Source organism: Octopus bimaculoides, chromosome 14 (genome assembly GCF_046866305.1).
Source record: "Octopus bimaculoides isolate indiv1 chromosome 14, ASM4686630v1, whole genome shotgun sequence".
Classification (NCBI taxonomy): domain Eukaryota; kingdom Metazoa; phylum Mollusca; class Cephalopoda; order Octopoda; family Octopodidae; genus Octopus; species Octopus bimaculoides.
In genome coordinates this window covers 29,627,791-29,651,165 of record NC_142941.1, presented here as the reverse complement: position 1 = coordinate 29,651,165, position 23,375 = coordinate 29,627,791, and the positions used below count along the sequence as shown (strand labels likewise).

Genomic DNA, 23,375 nt, shown 5'->3' with positions numbered 1-23,375 from the left:
TTGATTTTGATTCACCTGGTCAATTTGGAGTTCCAGACCGTATTTAGTTTGTCACAGGCGTCCATGCTTGTGCCTTCCTGATCTTGATATCTGCTTCCTAACTGCTCACCCAACCGCCTAAGTACTTGAAGTCTTCAGCAACATTCAATTTGGAACTGTTCAAAGCAAATAGTTCAGCATCACTTGATTAGTTGAAAGGCATATTCGTTTTTCTTGATATTTGTGTGCAGTCTAGTTTTGACAACTGATGTTTCTACTCTGCTTGATCTATTTCATCATTAAATGATGATGATGATGATAAGAGAACAGTATCCATGACATTTGAGGCCCTTCCAAATTGGTGATATTAAATATCATTGATGTCCAGTCTGAACAACTTAAAGAGACCTACATTAAAACCTTCCATCAAAATTTCATGTTAATTTATGTACCAAACACCATTTTAATAATGACACTTATTTTGCTTCCCAACCACATGGTTCCAGGTTCAGTCCCACTGCATGGAACCATGGGCAAGTGTCTCCCACTATAACCTCAGTGCAACCCAAGTCTTGTGAGTGGATTTGCTAAATGGAAACTGAAAGACGCCTGATATATACGTGCGCACATAAATAAATATATATATATATATATATATATACATACACACACACACACACACACACACATGTATCTATGTGTGTGTGCCTTTGTGTTTGTCCCCCACCATCACTGCTTGACAACCAGTGTTGGCATGTTTATGTCCACAAACTTAGCAGTTTGATAAAAGAGACTGATACAATAAGTATCAGATTTAAAAATATGTCCCATGGTTGATTTGTTTGACTAAAAAACCCTTGAAGGTGGTGCCCCAGCATGGTCACAGTGAAATGACCGAAACAAGTAAAAGAAACACACAAAATGTATCTCAACAGAAATATGGTAACAAAAGGTTTAAAATTAAATATCGAGAATGGTTTAAATATTTTATTTCTAAGAAGAATCACAACCCCTCAAAACACTCAATGTTCCCTGTGAGCTCACAAGTACCTGGTTAAAGTTTGTTGTGAGAAAATAGGTGTAAGCTTTGTCCTTTGTGAGTATGTAAGTGAAGTATTACTGCTCTAGTTTCATGTTAAGAGAATAAGATAAACTCCTCCAGGATAGTCAACTAGCTTATTACAGGGTAACATTTCTCTAATGATCTGGTCTGTATTGCACACAACTGAATAAACTGAGGGAATGTGTAATAAAGTGTTCAGCCCAGAAACATGATTGAAGTCTTTCACTTAGTTTGAACTAATATGAGCAAATAATACAATAACGTCTTTCAGTCACCAAACAATAATTGATAATATAGGGTCAATAGAATGAACTAACCCGCTTCCCTCAAAATTGCTACCCTTGTGTCCAAATCAGAAACTATTATTTGTGTAATATTATTACACATTTGTTAATTTCAAATCTATTTTTCCATGTAAGCATGGGTTAGATGAAAGCTATTTTGAGGCAGGATTTTATGGTCAGATGCACTTTCTGTCATCAACCCTAATTTTAAAGTTAAGGAATTTTTTTTCATTCCAGGTCTTTGAAAACACAGAGTTACTGGTCATAATGTCTGTCAAGGAAAAATGTCAATACCACCACCAGTTTGTCCAAACGGTGACAAACATAGAATATCAGCATCCATGCACACACACACACACACACACACCTTTATTAAGACTTTGGTCACCCAAACCACCATGCAGTAGAACTGATCCTGAAGCCACTTGTTTGCAAAGCAAACTTCTTAATCACAGTCATGCTTGCACCTAGCAGCACCCCTGAACAAACATGTAACAATCACCATCATTTTCATTTAATACCCATATTCCATACTATCATGAATGGGACAGTTTTGACAGAATCCACAGAGGGCTGTGTTGGACAGATATGAGAGAGTGTTCAGGGGAAAAGGGCATTCAATGGTAAAAAAGGAGCAAAGGATGATGATAGGGGTGCAGGATGGGTAGTAAGGGAAGTGGTTTCAAGGAGTGGGATAACTAGTAGCAAAGAAAGGAGAGGAATATGGGTAATTCTGCTCTCATATAATTACAGCAGCTGAGTAAATAGTGCTGTAGTTAGAAGGATCAAGGAATGTATTATAAATATTGTCTGCTTATTTTACTCTGAGAAAAGTTGAGAGTTGTAGATGGTCATTATATCAGGAGTGACAGACAAACAGCCAGCCAAATGCCCATTCATCCCTTTTTCTATCTCTGTCACTAAAGTGACAGGAAGGTCAACAGTAAGTATCCTGTCACCAATGTTGTAATGATGTAACCACAGCCACAGGCACTTAACTCTAGAACATTGTCCAGTCCACTTAACTGTAAATAACTGCTGTAAACATGGTGTTACTTGTTGTAAGTGGAGGCAAAATTGTGCTTTTAAAGATTCTTTTTTTTTTTTTAATCATTTAAGTGATTAATGTCAAACTTGGTGAACTACTGTAATGGTTATAAGGAAACACACAGCTCAGTGGGGGAGTTGCAGAGTTTTGTAGTCCTGGGTAAGAAGGATTGGGTACAATGCTTCAGGATGAGAAGAGATGTGGGTGTATGAGGGGAAATTCAGCAGAGGTGAAGGTGGATGGGCACATAGCTTGGAAGTTCAGATGAAGAGAGTCATTATAGTAGTTCTAATAGAAGGAACAGAGAAATGGGGAGAGCACATCTGTGGATTTAATCAGAATCACAAGGTCTTTGGTTAATCCCATTGCATAGTATTTGAGCAAGTATCTTTTGCTAGGTTAACCCAAGTCTAACCATTATAACTAAGTACACAGAAACTGTGGGGAAGCTTTCTGGGTGGACTGTAGCTGTAACCCAAGGGCTCAGCTTTTTCAACATATACTGTGCCATGCTGATTTTGCTCAGATTATGATCAGGGAACACTTGTCTGTGGAAAACTCAGTTACTTAAATGGTAATTCAACTGATCAAAGTAACGCACTCATCTTTGAAACCAGTGTGTGTAGTGTGTGTGTGTGTGTGTGTGTGTGTGTGTATATACATGCTTGTATGTGTGTACTGTTTGTATCTGTGAGTGTACATGCCTGTATGCATGCCCGTGAAGTTACAATACTGATATGCGAGGTGCAATTTGAAGTGTATTATACTGCTTTTGAAATTTTTGTAGCACGTCACTAAAATAATCAGAGCTGTACATGAAAAAGTAATTAGTCTTTTAGAAAACACAGCTTTAGCAGTGTAATGTAATGCACAGCTTTAGAAATATTAATGATCACTATGATAGATCATCAGGGATTGTGGAAATTTAATGCTTGTAATGAGTCTGAAGGTTTTAGTTTGTGTGGTTATAGTACTGAATTAATGACCACAGGTTAATGAGTTCAAATCTTGCCAACAATACCATATTCTACCTGATCCATTCAGTTTAGCTGATTAAACAGCTGCTTTCATGGTTCATTGGTTAGTACTAAGAAGAGGAGCATCCAATTTTGAAAACTACTGCTCCAACAAAAATCTTCTCACCCCTATAAGCATGGATATAAACATCTACATACATAGATGTCTGCGTTTAAAGGACTAGAGGAAATATTAACTTATTTGGGAATTGCTGGATGTTGGTAACTGGAAGGGCATCTGGCTAGAGGAAATTTGCCTCAATGGATTTTGTCTGATGCATACAAGCATGGAAAAGTGAATGATGTTGATGATTTAAAAACACAAAATTATATAAAACAATTTAAACAAGATATGTTCTGGAAATGTTAAACAGACAAGGTAACCCACCCACAATCATATGGGGAACCTCCCTACTCCAGTCAATTGGGGCTCAGCACAGATTTCTCTCCCTCTGGTATCATTTCTCTTGTCTTGTAGTACATGCAGTTTCTCATTCCAAAGATGCCCACAAGCAATTTTTGTGCTGAAGTGGTCAACTATAGGCCCACATCTTGAAGTGGTGATTTACACAAAGTTCATTGTAGCACTGTTTTCTGTTTTTGCCTTTTGGCTCGTCTTCCAAATTTACTTTTGTATTTACTGCTCAACACACACTATTACTACTGGTGCAATGAACTCTATCATTGGTTAATAATTTTTTCACACACTTTATATTAAATAAATCATTTGTAGGCAACTGTTTGATGAATATTTGATATCAAAGTGCAGCAGACATATTTGTTAGAGCAATCATCTAACCATCATCTATGATTTATTATAAATTTGTTATGTATGGGTTAACCTTTTTGTTACCCTATTTCTGTTGAAACATGCTGATCTTGTTTCAATTAATTTTGAAAATAATGAAGAATTTAGTAAAATAATTTTGTCATTATTAAGCTGGTGTTTAGAACATAAATTACCAGAATATTTTTATGGAAGGGATAAAATTGAAATCACTTTAAAACAGATTTTTTTTATCATAGTACCAAAGGCGGTCTCAAGTAGTTCAGAATCAGAAGGGTTAAGGTTCAAATCATGGCAAAGCTGACAGTATTCATTCTTATTCTTTATACTGTTGATAAAATACAAGTGAACAAAATCTGGGTGATTTCTAATGTATTGTGTTTGGCAGAGTCCCTCGAAGCTTCAGCTTTAAGTAGAACTTAGCAACAGTTAACCAAATAGTGCTTTCTTTTGACTATACCATGATATACTATGGAATGAATATCATTATCATTTGTGTGTGTACCCATGTCTAGACTATGTGATGGTTGTAAATAGGAATCATCATTATCCTACAAGTGGTGTTGTTCATTTCTAGTCTTCTATGAAAAACATTTCTCACCACACACACATACACACACCAGGCTTCTTTCAGTATCTATCTACCAAATCTACTTATAATAATAATAATAATAATAATAATAATAATAAAAAAAGGCCTGATGCAGTACCAGACAGTGGCTCTCATGGCTTTTGATCTTAACTGATTGCAAGTGTTATTATGTACATTATTTTGTCTTGGTATAAAAGATGGGCTACAGTAAATATTCTGCTCATTACTACAGATTTGCTTGTCAGTTGTTCGACCGTAACCAGTTGAGGGGATTTGGATAATTCACCTCTGGAAACATGGGTATTTTGTTCAACATTCTTTAAACAATTCTTATTCAGGGACCTTTTGAGCGGGATGGGCTACTCAACCTGAAAGAAATTCTAACTGGGCCCCACCTGCAAAGTAATGCGCTGTTTATCTTGATATGAGATCATTATGTCTCGCATATATGGTTGTGATGCATGTGCCTGGTGTACCCTTATCAAACGGGAAGTCATGATGGGTATACTGGGCTTTGTATATTTTACTTCCGTGTCACTCTGAATTTATCGACCCTGAAAGGACGAAAGGCTAAGTCAACTTCAGCAGAATTTGAACTCAGGTGAAATACTACTAAACATTTCACCTGGTATCCTAATGATTCTGCCAGCTCATCACCTTAATAATAATCCTTTCTACTCTGGTCACAAGGACAGAAAATCTTTGGCAGAGGGGGCTAGTTGGTTACATCAAGCTCAGTGCTCAACTAGAACTTATTTTATCAATCATGGAAGGATGAGAAGTAAAGTTTACCTTGGCAGCATTTGAACTCAGAATGTAAAGACAGGCGAAATGCCACTAAACAATTTGTCCAGTGTGCTAATGATTTTACCAGCTCGCAGCAGCAGCAGTAAGTTTGAAAAAGTTATTTTTAAACATCAATGAAATAACAGCAAAAAAAAAACCCCACAAACAACTGACTTACAGGTTTAAGGAGAGCTATGTAAAATAATAAGGTATTTTGGTCTGCCTCACATAAACTATGTATTCTGAGAATTTGCACTGTCAACTGGACGCCATTTATAAAAAACCATGAACAGAGAACAACTTATCCCAATACCAGACCAAAAAAAAAAAGCTAACTGAATACAAAGCATGTCAAATGCAAGCAAAAAAAACTATAATCATATTCAACCTCAGTTTAAAAGAAGAATGTGTACTTTAAATTTGATAACAAGAATGACAGAATATGCAAAATTTCAATTAACAAAACATAAACATTGTATAGTAGATTCAATAGATTATTTTTTAATCTAATTATCTTTAAAAAAAATCCATGCCATTAGGTGTTGTAGGTTATTTTCTTTGAATTCATTTTTTAAAAAATTATGCAACTTATACTGTCCCCAAAATGTTCTTAACTTTTGCTTTTATTTTTATATGTAAAAATATATGTCAACTGATCAGCAGGCTTCAGTAGGCTGTACTGATGAGGTTCAACAGATTGAAACATATCCATAGTCATCTCCCTTGCCTTAAAACATCAGATTTTCTTTCCTCTGAGTATGAAAATTAAATCTGAGAAATTAATTCTTTGTTTCTGCATTTGGATTGCAAGATGTGAAATTGTGTGTTGAAACATATTTTGTTGTATCCCAGGAAGGTCATTCTGCTAGTAATAAACACATGCACTGGCTATATTTCACTTCTTTATTTTGTAAGTGAAACAGTTAACCATTTAACTACCCTGCTTGTTAATCACTCAATCATTCAAACAGTCAGCTAGGTTTGTCAAAGTCCTTTATTTGCTGTTATTGATTGGATCAATGACATGCCCTCTCCACTCCAAGTCTGTTTGTTTCCAAGTTGTATATTTATATGGATGTGAGTCTCCCTTGACAGTCGCTAACAACCACTACTAGATTCTGTTTTCTTTCTTCAACTAAGAGGGAAATTTACATTAATTAGGAATTTTTTGCACACAATATTTAATACATCATCTTATAGCCTAATTATGGAAAATATTGCTTCAACAGTAATGGATACAGGAATATTCAATAAAAATGATGCCAATCTGACTAATAAATCATGAACAGTACCAAGGCAAATACATTCCTATATGCATATTTTACAGCCGTATGCCAGCACAGAAAATGATACATACTGTACATGTTTAATACCTGAAGAGAAAATAACCTTGACCTAGAAGTAACTCTGGATCTCAACAAATGAGCTAATTTAAACAAATACATACTTAAAAATCAAAAAGCTATCAAGCATAGAAAACTGAACAGTTACAAAAGAAAGAAAGAAAGACTACAAGCAATAAAACCTCAAACAATGAACAAAAACAGACATAAAAATTACAAACAATAAAAATAAAATATAAAAAGACAGAAGATAAACAGTGAGAATGTAAAGGATTAGAAAAGAAGTATTGAAAGTTTAAACAAAAGAAGTAAAAAAAAAAACAGTAACATACTTTGAGAATATTGACTAAACAAAGGCCAATACACACAGACACAAAAACAGGAACAGAAGAATATGGAAGAGATCTAAAAAGAAGATCTAAAGCTAGTTATTTTATTTTGAATACATGAATAATCTAAAGATGGAATCTTCTTTTGGACCAAATGATCCCAGTCTCCCTGTAAAACTTAAAGATAAAATAGCAACAATGGAAAAACCAAAAAAAAAAATACTTGGCCATCATAGATATTCTGAAAACAATCAGAGATATTAATATCACCAGGAAAAATTAATCAATTTATGCCAAGTCTATGAAGGAGTCTAGCTACAAGGTAGAACTTTCAAGAAATAACATGGTTGCCTCATGTCATCCTCATCATTTAGTTACTATTCTCCATCAGGCATAGGTGGGATGGTTTGACAGGATCTAGTGAGCAATGCCACTGTGACAAGACCCTATGTCAACATTGGCATGGGTTTTACTGCTGAATGCCCTTCCAAATGCTAACCATTTTACAGAATGTAATGGGGGATTTTTCTCATACCACCAGTAGGAGTGAAGTTGTCAAGCAATTTGCAAGAAAAGAATACAAAAAAGAAACAAGAAAAAGTCCCTTCAACTAAGTGTTGAAAGTATTTGTAGATGTGGCTGTGTGGTATGAAGCTTGCTTCCCAACCACATGGTTCTGGGTTCAGTCCCAGTGTGTAACACCTAGGGCAAGTGTCTTCTACTACAGCCTTGGACTGACCAAAGCTTTGTGAGTGGATTTGGTAGATGAAAACTGAAAGAAACCCTTGTTTCTGAAAATATGTATATACAGGGTGCAATGGGTAAATTGTCACTATTTTATAATTTTTACTTTGTACATACACATTGTTTGTTTTTGATTTTGTCGACTATGCAGTATAGTAGGATCAGTTGGGCACCATCTGTGAGAAAAACAGCACCATGATGCAATTCACTCTGCCAAAAATTTGGAAACAATATGCTGTACTGTTTGATGTTCATACCAGAAGCTCCAATATAAATATTTCAGAGTTTGGGTGTCAATCTGAGAACGGTGCAATCTGACGACATGTACACAGCCAGTCAACATCATGGTGCTTGGAGTGATCACTAGTGATGGCGATGTTATGCCTCCATTCGTCTTCCCACATGGCCTCAAACTCAACATGGAGGCCTACATCAAGTACTTGGAGGAGGGAGTGCTGCCCTCAGTCAAGAGGGTGGCTGCTGGAAGACCCTATGTCTGGCAATAGGACTCTGCACTATGCCACACAAGCAGGAGAACCCAGTCATGGCTGTCAGACAATTTCTGGAACCACATCACCCCTAACATCTGGCCACCTAACTCTGAAACCACAACCCCTTTGATTATTATGTGTGGGGTACAGTTGAGTGAGAGACAAACAAAACTCCTTGTAACACCATAGATGAACTGAAGGCAAGGATTATGGCAGCATTCACCAACTTAAACAAGTAGACCGTTCAGAAGAGTTGCAGGAGATTCCAAAGCTGTCTGGAAGCTGTGGTTGAAGCCAATGGCAATTTTATTAAATAAATTTACTCTTTAGTATTTCAAGATATTTTTAGGTAATTTTGGTAAATATATCTATTAAAATGAGATGTCAGTTTATTCACAATTATATTAGAAGGCACGCGAAGCACCAGCTTGCTAGAAAGTGGAAGTAAAAACCTCCAACTTAACCACCAATCTCACTGAAAATATGTAACGGACCAACTGAAATCGAACAAAGAGCAGATTGTTTACTCAATTTCTGTTGGTCCATTGCATATTTTCAGTGAGATTAGTGGTTAAGTTGGGGTTTTTTACTTCCACTTTCTAGCAAGCTGGTGCTTCGCGTGCCTTCTAATATAATTATGAGCATTTATTTGAATATTTACTCATATTCATTTATATATATATATATATATATATATATATATATATATATATGTATGTATATGTATGTATATACATACACTTACCTCCTATGTGTATGTGCCTTTGTGTCTGTGTCCCCACCACCATCACTTGATAACTGGTGTGCTTATGTCTCCGTAACTTAGCAGTTTGGCAAAAGAGAATACCAACTTAACAAATGAATAAGTACTGGAGCTGATGCATTTGACTAAAAATTTTCAAGGCATTGCCCGAGCATAATGACTGAAACAAGTAAAAGATAAATGATACAGCCCTAAACAAGCAGGATGGTCAAAGCTTTGGATATTTTCGATCATAGGTCTATAAGGCTGACTTGAGTTTTCACCACAATAGCAGTTAATCTATGTAGTTAACTGCAGTAGTCAGAAAGAAGAGTGCCAACTTCCCTCCACTTAAATCTCAAGTTTTTTTATAAGAGAAAATCTAATCTTAAACATAAAAAAACCAATAGACAGAAAAGTGGAGATTAAACTGAAAGCTCTTTTAATTCTTAATGAGATTGTCAATAGACACAAAAGGATAAAGAGACAGACAGACAAATACTAGAGTGATACAAAATATCAAGGTGTTATACCTGGAATAAAAACAGAGACAAGATCTTCACTAAATAGTGAAGAATCTATTCATTCTTATGGAAAGTTCTAAGAATTTTTGGAATAAAAATACAAAATAATTTTATCAAGAATACCAAAATAAAAAGCAATGCAACACCAATAAGAAGATATCCAGGGAGGAGTACAGACAATAGGTGGAGTCCCATGGGTGAGAATGTTCAAAACAAATATAGCTGAAAAGTAATTGTAGGAAAAATTAACCCATGAAGTAATCAAGATATGACAGAATATGAGAGACAGAAAATAACCAGTAATAAAGCTCTGAATTTCTGGCTAAGTTATCAGACAGGTATCCACAAAGGACTGACAAAAATACTTAATGGTTAAGTGAAATAACAGAAACAAAATTTGTACAACTCTTCTGTTTCACAGTATGCTGGACTCTTGCTGTCTTTACTCAGGTATTCCCAGCCTACTTGTCTCTCCTTCTCTCATCATTCTAGTTACATCCACCTATCCTGCTAGGTCCACACTCACTACTACTGTCCATCTTCCTCAGAATGTCATCCCTCTGGAATGCTCTCCCTGCTCAGTCTTTCCCTCTAACTGTTGTTGGCTTGCTATTGTTTGAGGAGATCATTAATGGCATCAAGCTCCCTAGCCTCAGAGTCTGTGAAGACACTTGCACTGGTCTGCAAAAGCCACTAGCCCTTTCTTCTAGACTCTGAAAGTGAATTAAAAAAAAAAAATACATACATACATACTCTTCAAGAATCTGAAGAAATATAAGATCCAACACATAACACTACAGATCCTAAAACTGTTTCTCTAGATTGAGCGGGGGAGAAAAATAGAACACACACACACAAATACTGCAAATGAATTTGATAAGTGACTTATCAACAATTCCATAACTCAAGAAAAACAGGAGTTTAAGAATTTTATTGTTGAAGATTCTAGAAACATAAGTTCCAATAACAAACAGGTGTTTGTTATTGGAACTGATTGAAAAATGTTTTTATAGATTAAAAAAAAAAAATCCCTGTAAAAATGCAACTGATTTTTTAAGAAAAATACTTCATGGAACCTTCTATTTATTCCAATTTAATCCTGGTACTAACACCTGTTTTGAATTAACAACATGTTAAACCAGGAATGGATACATATGCAATTGTTATGCTATGACATTTAACCACCTCCTGTATGTGGTTGATTATAAGATGTCTACTGTGGGGGACAAAAGAGTTTGCAGACCTATTTTTTCTCAATTTCTTTATTAATTTTGCTTTATTTTTTAGTTTCACCTCTTCCATCATTTGCTGGTTGCCATTCTGTTTTTTTTTCATTACTACATTTTATGAAAAAACCCAGAATTTAATAATTGTTAAACATTTTCCTCTTTTCAGGTGAGCCAAAAGTTTATGCAGGTAACATAAATTTATTAATAATGGCTAAAGGAAAGATGTTGACAGATAGCGAGAAGGGTGAAATTGTTAAATTACTTGCTGCAAAGAAGTCTACATTAGAAATTTCAAAAATTTTGAAACGAGATCATCGAACTGTGAAACGTTTCGTCATTGACGGCAAAGATGGAAGAAAAAAGCACAAAAGTGGCAGACCAAAGGTGACTTCACCACGAGATTTGAGAAAAATCAAGAGGAGTGTGCTAGCAAACCCACACAGCACAAGCAAAGCTATTTTCGACCATGCAGGAGTGTCTGACATCTCTAAAAGGACCCGAAATCGGATTTTGAAACAACTAGCCGACCAGAGAACACCGACAAAATGTCCTCCTTTGAGTGATATCAACTGTCAGAAGCGACTAGCATGGGCCACTAAATATTTGAAAACCAATTTTCAAAATGTTCTCTGGACTGACGAGGCTAGAGCAACCCTCGACGGTCCCGACGGTTGGACCAAGGGATGGCTTCTTAAAGGCAATAGCCCACGCTTGCGATTCAGACGTCAACAGGGAGGAGGGGGAGTGATGATTTGGGCTGGGATTATTGGAAGTGAGATTGTTGGTCCTTTTCTTGTCCCTGAAGGTGTCAAAATGAATTCTGTGAACTACTGCGAGTTTTTGGAAGAGAATTTATTGCCCTGGTTGAATTCACAAAATGATGCCGTCAACCAGAATCTCATTATTCAACAAGACAATGCCCCAAGTCATGCTTCTCGGTTCACAAAAGCTTGGCTTTCAGACCAGGGGATCTCTGGTGAATGTCTGATGGACTGGCCACCTCAGAGTCTGGATTTGAATCCGATAGAGAACCTCTGGTCGATTCTGAAGAGGAAGGTTTATGAAAACGGGCATCAATTCAACAGTAAAAAAGACATTTGGGAGAGGATCAAGGAGGTATCTTCTGAAATCACACCTCAACAAGTGCATAAATTAACATCCTCTGTTGATAGGAGGCTGATGGATTTGATTAAGAATGGAGGAAAGTGTATAAAGGGTTAAATTGTTTTATAAATTTGTATTGTTTTGTTAATTGTTATTTGAGCAATAACTGTTGTTTTCTTGTAATATGTTATCAATATATGGTACTATTATCATAATGACACAATGTTTCAAATTATATTATGTTTAAAAATGTTATTTATTTCGAATAAATGAGTCTTGCAAACTCTTTTGGCCCATATTTCTTCCTGAAATTTTTTAAAAATCCATATTTTCCCCCCAGAATATGATTATTTGGTTTCCGTCTCTAGGAATTTACTTTATATATTTGCATATCGAACAATGAGTAACATAGTTATTATATTGGAAAATATTGAAGCATAAATTTATCAATATATACAATTTGCAAACACTTTTGACCCCCACAGTATGCTGTAGATAACAAACAATGGAAGAAGTGGATGATGATTACAACAAATTTCAACGGCTGAATGAACAGATGAAGAGGGCTACGCACGACAGACATGCTACAGAAGGTGCCACTCAGAACTATAACCAGGTTAGCGGCAGTCTGTTGCAGTTTCATAACTGAATCCTGCATGTTTCATTCTATGTATGCCACAGAGGAAGGTCATGAAATCAAGTGTGTGGGTCACTTCCTGGCAAGTTGAGGTCCACGCCACTGGCACTTTCTTCTACTTTGACTTATAGTTCTTGGATTTAGTAGAGAAACTGACATGGAATGCAGAGTGAGAAAGTGTGCTGAATCAGCTAGTGTTAGGTGACTTGGTTATATCCGTAATACAGTAGATAACAATAGGTTGGAGAGAAATGAAGGAAGCATGCTCCACTGGATGTGTTATGCTAGTGACAGGTGTAAAAATAACAACAATAAGACAATATTCTTTTGCCAATCATCCGAAGCTCTGCTGACCCAGCTAGCTATGACACCTATACATAATGTAATATTTGAGATTAATTAACAATGTAGTAGGTGTTTACATCTTACATGGTTGGGAAGTATGCTTCTTACTTACAACCAAGCCTGCTAAAATAAACCTGCTGAAGATGCAGCACAGCAGGATTGAACTTAGAATCATGTGGTTGTGAAGCAAACTTGTTAATCACAAGACTTGATATAGTAATGAAGTTTTAAGTCAAGCTGACACACATACAAACCAGATGTTTTATATCTGTACATCTAGGTTGATGAACTTTTTAAAGTCAATGTCTTAACCTTCTTACAATGAGCCTACAAAAGTACAGCTAACCAGGTATTAGTTCAATACAACAATAAGTTGAGCTACACTGGAGAGATCTAGTCAATAGCTCAAACATCAATCTCTTAAAAGCAACAGAATAATTTTTCAATTTTATTAGAAATCAAGATATATATCATTGAAATCATACTCTGCCCAAGTGTATCTTGGATAACCATCAGATTCTACAGAACAAGACATGAATACATATCACAGAGATAATACCTTGGCCCGTTACCTGATTCTACGGTGCACAGAAGAATCAACAAGTATACTGACTCAATCTGCTAGAAATACCAACTACATCTACCTCAAATAACACCCTACTGCTATAAATAAGGAAAGGATGAATTAGACATTTTAGTCCTGGATAAGATGGTCAAGACAGGAATGTCTTAGATCACAGATCTGCTCAGTAGGAGCTTAACCTGGGATAAATAACAAGAAATGTACAGAAACAGAGCGAACACTACATGGCCGGACTGTCCCACTGGACATTATACCATTAACGAGTTATTTGGTATATAAGGAACAATATATGGAGTGGGGAGAGTTACATAGCACCTGGTAGGTGACCTGGAGCAGCAATGTCTGCTGCTGCTGCAGCTACTACTACTACTACTACTCAATTATAGATAAGGTGGCACAGCAGCAGAGAATTTTCTCAGAGACTTCCTCACTGAACAGCTACATTCATCACTCAATCAAAAATTAATTTCTTAATATTTTACCACCAATACATTCACACATTTAGTGTTGACTGCCAACAATAAAGAGTAGTTGATATCAAACTAGAAATTAATATTTCTATTTTGAATCCTATGTGTGTGTGTGTGTGTGTGTGTGTGTGTGTGTGTGTGTGTGTGTGTGTGTGTGTGTGCGTGTAAATGCCATCATTTTTCAACAGTAACTTGCCTGAGGATCTTGTGCACCTACAGGCAAATCTCAGAGTAGCAAGAGACTGACTTGGCCAATGTATATGTGTGTGTATGTATTATATATAATGAATTTGATTGGGACTGTAGTTTCACCAAATGGCTTACAGAAGTGTAACTTGAAATCCCAGCCAAAACTAAAATGGTGATGTGTGTGCGTGCACACATGCATGTGTAAACAATATATATATATATATATATATATATATATATATATATATATATATATATATATATATATAGTCAAAACTGTAGACTATTGCTTTCACTATATACTGACAAGAAATGTGTTTGTCGACTGCAAATTTCTCAGGTCTACTTTTCAAGTTTTTACAGGTTTTTCTATATGAAATGTCAGCTTGATGAAAAAATAAATAAGAAAGAGAAATTTTCATAAAGCAAAAATGTGTGAGTGAGAGAAGAAATAACTAAAACTAATTTTGTTTTAAGTTTTGTTTTTTTAACTCAGAATTATTAAATATTAATTTGATCAAATTTCAGACTTCTAAGAAATTTTAGTCTGATTTGAGTTTAATTTTCAATTCCAATACAACTATACTTAAAATTTCAGTATGTGAAACCAATATTTCAGTTTGACCAATTTGAATTTTCAAAATGTAAAACAAAGAAAATGAAAATTAAAACTTTAAATAACCACTAATGTTTTCCATAATAAAATGGTTTCCATCACAATTTATGTGATTAAGAAGCTCACTTTGCTATCAGATGGTTTTGGGTTCAATCCCCTGCACAGCACTGTAGGGAAGTGTCTTCTACTAAAACTCCAAGCCAGTCAATGCCTAATGTGTGAATTTGGTAAATGGAAACAGTGTGGAAGCTTGTATATGGGAGTGTGATATTATGTTTGTCCCTTCCCACCGCTTCACAACTGGGGTTGGTTTATGTCCTTGTAACAGTGGTTTAGCAAAAGAGACCAACGGAATAAGTAACAGATCTAGAAAATAAGTACTGAGCTCAATTTGCTTGACTAATCTCTTCACTATGGTGCCCCAGCATGGCCGCAATGCAATGACTGAAAACAAGTAAAAGACGTTAAAAGAAGAATAACCGATGTTGGTGTAGTGTTATGGTGTTTGTACTACTACTACTAGTGTATAGAAGAAATGAAGGAAATAAATATAATGTCTGTATGTACAGATATATGAATGAACAAACATGAGGCAAAAGTACTCCATACATAAATTTATATATTCATCCAAACAGGTTTCTCACTACTGTGACTCAGAATTTCAATTTTTTTTAGTCATCAAACTGAGCATTAAATTCAGCTTCAAATGTAGAACAAACAAATAAATAAATATATATATATATATATATATATATATATATATATATATATATATATATATATATACATACATACACACACACACACACACACACATATAAGCACAGGTGTGGGTCAGACGTTTGCTTCCCAACCACACAGTTTTGAGTTCAGTCTCACTGTGTGGCACTTCAGGTAAGTGTCTTCTACTACAGTCATAGATTGACCAAGTGGATTTTGTAGATGGAAACTAATAGAAGCCTATCATATCTATATGTATGCATGTGTGCCTTTGTGTTTGTGTTTATACCCAACCATTACCACCTGACAACTGTTGTTAATGGGTTTACATTCCTGTAACTTAGCAGTTCAGCAAATGAGACCAATAGAGTAAGTACCAGGCTTAAAAGAAAAATACAAGAGTCAATTCGTTTAACTAAGATTCTTCAAGGCACTGCCCCAGCATGGGCAAAGTTTAATGACTGAAATAAGTAAAAGATACATACACACACATCCACATGTATGCATATATATATATATATATATATATATATATATATATATATATATATATATATAGAGAGAGAGAGAGAGAGAGAGAGAGAGAGAGATACAGGCAGACAGAAAGATAGACTGATGGATTAGGTATCTTTAACATTAGGATTATTTTCTACAAGTCAACATTGAATTTGGTAAAGAACTGACGGTTGTACTTTGGAAACGTTGTGTTACAAAAATTTCTGAATTGAATATCTAAAAAAAATTTCCAAGATGTGATTCCTTCACAGCCAGACACCTTTCTGCTAAATACTGCAGGTCATATCAGTGCATACCACAAAAATACTCTGTTTATGCTATTTTTAGCCATTTTACTGGGAAATTCTTTGGTATGAACTGTTGGCAACTAAGATTGCACTGACTCTGTTTTCCTCAGTCCTGACCTTACAAAAACACATTTAGGCACACTAAAACTCATGTAACATACACTACGCACACACACACACACACAATGTAGGCTCAGATGTGGCTGCATGATTAAGAAGCTTACTTCCCAGTCAAATAATCTTGAGTTCAGTACCACTGAGCAGCAGGTTGGATAAGTGTCTTCTACAATAGCCTGAAGATGACCAAAACTTTGTGAGTGGATTTTGTAGACAGAAAGTAAAAGAAGCTCATCATATGTGTGTGCACTCGTTCTGACATCAACGTATCACTATCATACAAGCAATGTTGCTCATTATCATTCTTCCAAGGAGAAATATTATCTTGTTTGTAAACTGGTGAAATATGGCAACAGGAAGGGCATCTGGCCATAAGAGATCTGCTTCAACAAATCCAATCTGATCCATGCATGGAAAAGTGGACATTAAATGATGATATATATGTATATATACATATACAGTGTATGTAGGTACAGGTGAGATGTTGAGAGTTATTTATGGTTATCACAAGTGGCATTTCAGTATCAAGTTATTCAAATTTCAAATTCCTGTTCATTAGACTGAATATGTATGTATGAGGGTTGGTTAAAAAGTTCATAGGCTAACCAAGATACTCTCATGGAATGTAATCAAATGAGGTTTTATTTTCCAAGATAGCAATGCAGTCAATACACTTCTTTCAATACTAGGCTTTAAAAAAATAAGTACTGTGGTCAATTCATTTGACTAAAAATCTTCAAGGTGGTGCCCCAGCATGGCCACAGTCTAATGACTGAAACAAGTAAAGATATTTATATGCAAAGAGAGAGAGAGAGGCTAGCAACCAACACCAAACATCTAATATGTGAGAAAACTTGTTCAAAGAAATCAGAGAATCTAGAGGGTGTAGATGGCTGAGGGCAGTTAAAACAAGAAAAATGCTGCATTACACTCTAACATGAAATGGTCAATTAGATATAGTTACAAAGACCAGCAGTTCAAAGTTGCTGATTTCAAATCCATTCATATATTCGTTTGTTAGTTCAGTTTATGTCTGTTTTCCTATACTAGCATGGGATATGATAATACATTTACTGAGAGATCATTTTTACAGGAGAATTTTACAGGATGATGTTCTTCCTGACAATAACCCTTATCAGTTTTTACAAGTGAGGGATTTTTCATTTCTTTTGTCTGTTTGAAAGTGCTGAGCTACTGGATAATTCCTTGACATGAAAACTTCCAACTTCAACAGTTTTTCTTTGAGAAATAACATAAACATTTACACAAACACACATACCTGTACACACACGCACAAGATAAATTTCCCATATAGTTCATATTTCATAACAGATGTTTCATTAACAGACATCATTGAATATAATTACATATATGTGGTACATAATTAATTCAAATTAATTACTTTTCACAATTATGTAATTATACACATGTTTATCTTAATGTTTACCATACCTAATGGAACAGGGGTTGAGCACAATTATAGTATGAACTATATGTGAAATTTATGCTTTTCTGTTACATTGCTCTTAAAGGTTGTTTTAGCCAATTATGTCTGTACATGCAAGTTGGTCCGATTTGGATTTACTGCAACATTAGAGTTTTGTGGATTTATTTTTTGATATTTACACACATACAGGCTTTGTAAGGTTTCTGTGTATGAAATTCACTCACAAGACACTGGTTGGCCCAGGGCTATTGTAGAAGACATTTGACCCAAGTGCCATGCAGTGAGTCTGCACCAAAGTCACATGGTAGCAAAGTGAACATTTTCATCATACAATCATGCCTGTACATATTGGTATGTATTGGGTTTTTTTTTTTTTTTGTAGAACATGTAATTGTAAATAACTTAGTTAAGGAGTTCTTAAACTGGAAGATATCAGTTTAAGAAATCTGTTTGTGTGGGATTCCACTTGATGCCTCCAATTTCCACAGTAGTGGCTCTATAACCAGTACATACAGAAGATGAGAGGGGACACTCTTGATGGACCAAGCGCATGAAGCTGAATGGTTCCTATGGGTAACTATTCACTCAAACTACTGAATAGATGTTGCTGTACACTGCAACAATCCAGCCACAGAAAATGGTGGTGGTGGTGTTGGTTCTGCTGCTGTTACTGTGTTAGCGGGATTTTTTCTTTTCTTTGCATGGAACAGAAAGCCTTTAAATGTTTTGTTTCAGCAAAAATATGGCATCTTGGCTTTCTGCCCTCTACTGCTACAAATATCTGTGCTCCATTAGCTAGGTTGCTCAGGTCAGGGATGGCTTTGATACTGTTCAGATTAGTGTGTAGCCACAATTTCATGCCTGTGCTTGACCAATTCTTCTTTCTTGTTTTGTTGACTTGCAGAATTTTTATTTTATCCTCTATGCTGTGTAATATGGCTACTATCAGCGAAAAGGTGTCTACTTCTGGTGACACCTCTGCTACCCTTATTTTGACAACCCCCACCAACTGAGGTATGTTGGAATAAGCCATAATTCCTTGCTTTTGAGGGTTACTTTGACATTTTCTTTGGCTAATTCTTCAGTGGAGAATCTTACCTCAACTGTGCCAAAGTGTTTCCCTTGGGTGACATAAGTTTCTAAACTCCAGACCAGTCCCAGGCATTTTTTAAATCTAGACCTGCATTGCTTGCTCCAGTCTCATCTTTAATGATATATATTTATATACAGTGTTTTTTTCTCAGTGTCTTGTTGCACTTCCTCCAGTGCATTAAGAGAAACTGTTCTGTCATTCTTTGTTAAATGCAACTTAGTGTTGCTCAACATTTTTTTGTGTCAACTCAACTTCTTTCATTTGCCAGCAAGCTTGTGCAAAACCATTCCCAATCTGCTTCGGAAAAGGAAAAGCTGTTGTTGTCTTATCAATTAAGGTGGTGGTAGCAGTAGTAGTAGTGGTGTTGGGGACTATAGTGGAAGTTGTGCTTGCATCATTTTAAAAATATATCCTACTCATCACTGCTGCTTGCTTGTTGTTGTTCCTGTTGTTGTCTGTGCTTTGATTTTTGATAACATTGAATAGTGAAGGAAAAACAATGTCATAGCAGCTATTCCAACAGTCATCGGCCACTCAATTTGGGAAGCCATATTGATATTTTTGCTTCAAAATATTAAATTTGCAATTTTAAATCTCAAAATTTGCCCTTCGAAGGTGAATTCTTGCCACACTAGCAGGCTCTGCTTGCAGTGAGCAGGGTTATTTAGTTCAACAAAACTTGGAATACCAGCTAATAAAACAACAAATTTTTAAAGAAAACTTATGACCATGAACACATGTCCTCTTGCTCCAGACACAAAGAACAACAATGATAATAATAATTTCTTAGATTGGCAAAAAGCCACAAATTTACAGACAAGAGATTATTGACAGTTGAATCAATGACTGCAAATGTCTGGTGTTTAGTTTATTGACTCAAGAGTAGGGTGGAGGCTAAGATGACCTCAGTGGCATTTGATCTCAGAAAGTGGAAGGAATAAAGTAAACATAAGACATTTAGTCCAAGAGCCTCACATTCCTTCTCCCACCACACACCACACCACCTGATGTCATAAATTATAAAAACATAATTATGTTGATGAAATATATAAAGCATTTGTCCACTACACACACACACACACACACACATTAACGATGGTACAAAGTAGAGTTCAAAATGAGTGATTGTTCTTGAAAAGACTCTCTCTGAGTTTGCTAATATGGTCCAAGTGTGCCTCAAATTATTTCCTGATGGTAGAAAGATAAACAGTTGCTATGGTTACTGCTCGATAAGGATGTTGGATGAATACTCCTCACAATCAACAACAGCTGTAGCAAATTCCTGGAAGGAATTACTTCTACATCTGGGACAGTGCTGTTGCTGATACAGCCTACACTCCACCACACCCCCACAAAGGCTACCTGACTGATTTACATATGGTCGCTCACCAACACATTCCAGTCTCTGACTCTCAAATGAGCTGTGTCTCCTTCACTCTACTTTTTTTTTTTTTTTGCACCAGCTACAGTGGGCTCTACTTCTTGGAGCTAATTGGTCTTGTGCCAACACCACTCAAGTCTTCCCAACTCTCATGTTTATCCTCCTGCAATTGTCAAGTCCTCTATTAATCACTACACCAAGTCCTTCTTCCCAAAACAACATCCTCTGGAACTCCTTGCCCATGTTTTTGCTGTGGAAGTTCAAGGTTAACATTAACTACATCAACCATATCAATCACAGAAAACCTGTGAAGGTCACAAAAATCTTCACTTAAGAGTATAATTTAAAACCTCATACTTAAATTCCACAGCTAAGAAATTATACACAATTGGCAAAAAAACATGCCTTGCCCTGCAGCAGATAGAATCACAGAAATTATTCATGGAAAAACAAATACAGCTGAAATAAGAAAATTTCCAGTCAAATGATATAGTATATAAAAGAACTGCAGGAATTTGCCAAAACCAATTTATGCAACATATTGAAAGAATTAAAGGACATAGTAAATTTGTAAATCAGTTGGATAAGTCCATTAACATTATAATGGCAACCCAACTATTGGTATTTGTCAGATATTTGTCATATAAAACAGTGTGCATGATGAGAGTTATTTTATCAATCATTAGGTCATCATCATCATTGTTTTAACCCATGCTTGCATGAGTCAAATGAAGTTTGTTTGAGACAGATTTTCTACATCCAGACGCTCTTCTTGTTGCCACACCTCGCCTGTTTTCGCATATGGTAACATTCCTCTATGACAAGACAAGTTTTCACAGAAGGTTGGAAATGAAGGACACTACTTGTATGATGGTGATCAACTATCGCACAAAGTCAAGGTAAGGAGATAGTAACACACACACACAGTTGGTGTTACGAAGAGCATCCAGCTATAGAAACCATGCCAAAACAAATATGGAGACTGAATAACCCTTCAGCTGGTCAGCTTGTTAAACCATCCAACCCATGCCATGCCAGCATGGAAAGCAGACATTATATGATGCTAATGATGACACACACACCTACACTTATGTGAAGGCTTCTTTCAGTTTCCACCTACCATATCCATTCACAAACTTTGGTGAACCTGAGACTACAGCAGAAAACACTTGCCCAAGATGCCATGAAATGAGGAACCATGTGGCTGGGAAGCAAACTTCTTACTACACAGCCATACCTATGAGATGTACAAAAGGAAGTAGTTTTGTTGGTGGTGCAGGTACCGTTATTGTAAAATAAGCAATGCACCTACAACATTCAATGATTCACTGATAAGTCTTAATAGCTAAATAGTTTTTTCAGAGCTAAGTGCTGTTCACTCTGCTGTCATAATATCAACATCACCATTTAACATCCATTTTCCATGCTGGCATGGGTTGGCTGGTTCAACAGAAACACTGGCAAGCCAGAGGACTGCAGCAAGCTTTAATGTCTGCTTTGGCATAGTTTCTATTTCTGAACACCATTCCTAATGCTAACCAGTTATATAGTGTACTGGATGTGTTTTACTTGGCACCAGCAGCAGTGAGGTCACCAAGTAATTTGCAAGACCACCTCTACTGAGGAGGAGTAGTATCGAGGGAAGTAGGTTTACACTGGGCAATGAGAGATAATGAAATAGAGAGTAAGGGGTGGAAATAATGTGCTAAAATGATATATTATCAATTCCATCAAGTCATTATTTACTTGCCCTAATGAGTGGAATACATACATTTGTTACCCAGTCTATCATTTCTACTTGATTCTAGTGTACCAGGGTACCTTCAGCGCAGTACCCTCTCCATTGTAAGCACTCAGACCAGTTCTGTAGTCTTGATGATATCTTGATATGTTGATATATTTTGATATTTAATATTTTGTTATCTTTTCAATACCCTAGTCTTGGAATCTCTGCGAAAAGTGAGGATTGCTGCTGCTTTTCATTCACTGATGACTAAAAGTTCAATCAACGATATGTGTGCATATGTTTGTGTGTGTAATCATGTGTGTATATATGTATGTGTTTGAGTGTCTATAAATGTATCTATATGCATATGTTTGTGTGTGTAATCATGTGTATATATATGTATGTGTTTGAGTGTCTATAAATGTATCTATATGCATATGTATGTGTGTACGTGTGTGTATATTCCTTTATGTAAAGAGAAAGTCTGATTGTTGCGAGATTACTGAAAGTAGAAACTGCTGTTGGGTACCACATCTTGGTCAATATTCTATGTATCTGACACTCACCTCCCTTTTGCCTTTTATACACACACCACTACTACTAACATGACCCCTGGTGAAGATTAAAAGTAAAAAAGAAACAACAAATGGAAAACAAAAGAGGAAATAAAACAGAAAATCTAAAAATAAGAGGAGTGTTGATGTTGCAATCATGTAATAATAAGCAATGTTGAGTCAATTAGGCCAAATAAACAAACAAGAACAACATTTGTTTGAATATAAATAAATATTTGAAACATGACTCATCAAAGACTACACTAAAACTATGTACCTAAGTCAACGTTTCTGATCATCATGATCAATGTTACTTGAGAAATAATGAGGCCTTAACAGTGCCACCTTCAGGCAAGGGCACACTGGCCAGTGGCCTGGAGGGCTCAATGGTCTGGGGCATAATTCTCGTTGGTCTATGTATTCCTGTGGCTTGCAATCAATAAGTAAATACCATAGGGTCTAGTGCACTAATTTGCTTGGGGGCCTATATCGATACTGTCTTAGTAATAATATAGGCCTTAGCTCAAATCTCAACAGGGAACTTTTAACATTTGAAAGGCACTAAGTTGATTTCACCATGGTCAGAATACATTGTTATGAAACCTTAGGTGACTATTGCTTAGTGAGCGAGTG

At 35.9% G+C, this 23,375-nt stretch overlaps 1 protein-coding gene across 4 annotated transcripts in view; it reads right to left on the bottom strand.

Annotated features, from left to right (window-relative positions):
* Nucleotides 1-23,375, bottom strand: part of LOC106870954 (uncharacterized) — a 66,965-nt gene that overhangs the window by 30,695 nt on the left and 12,895 nt on the right. The gene's annotated exons all lie outside the window — the stretch shown is intronic.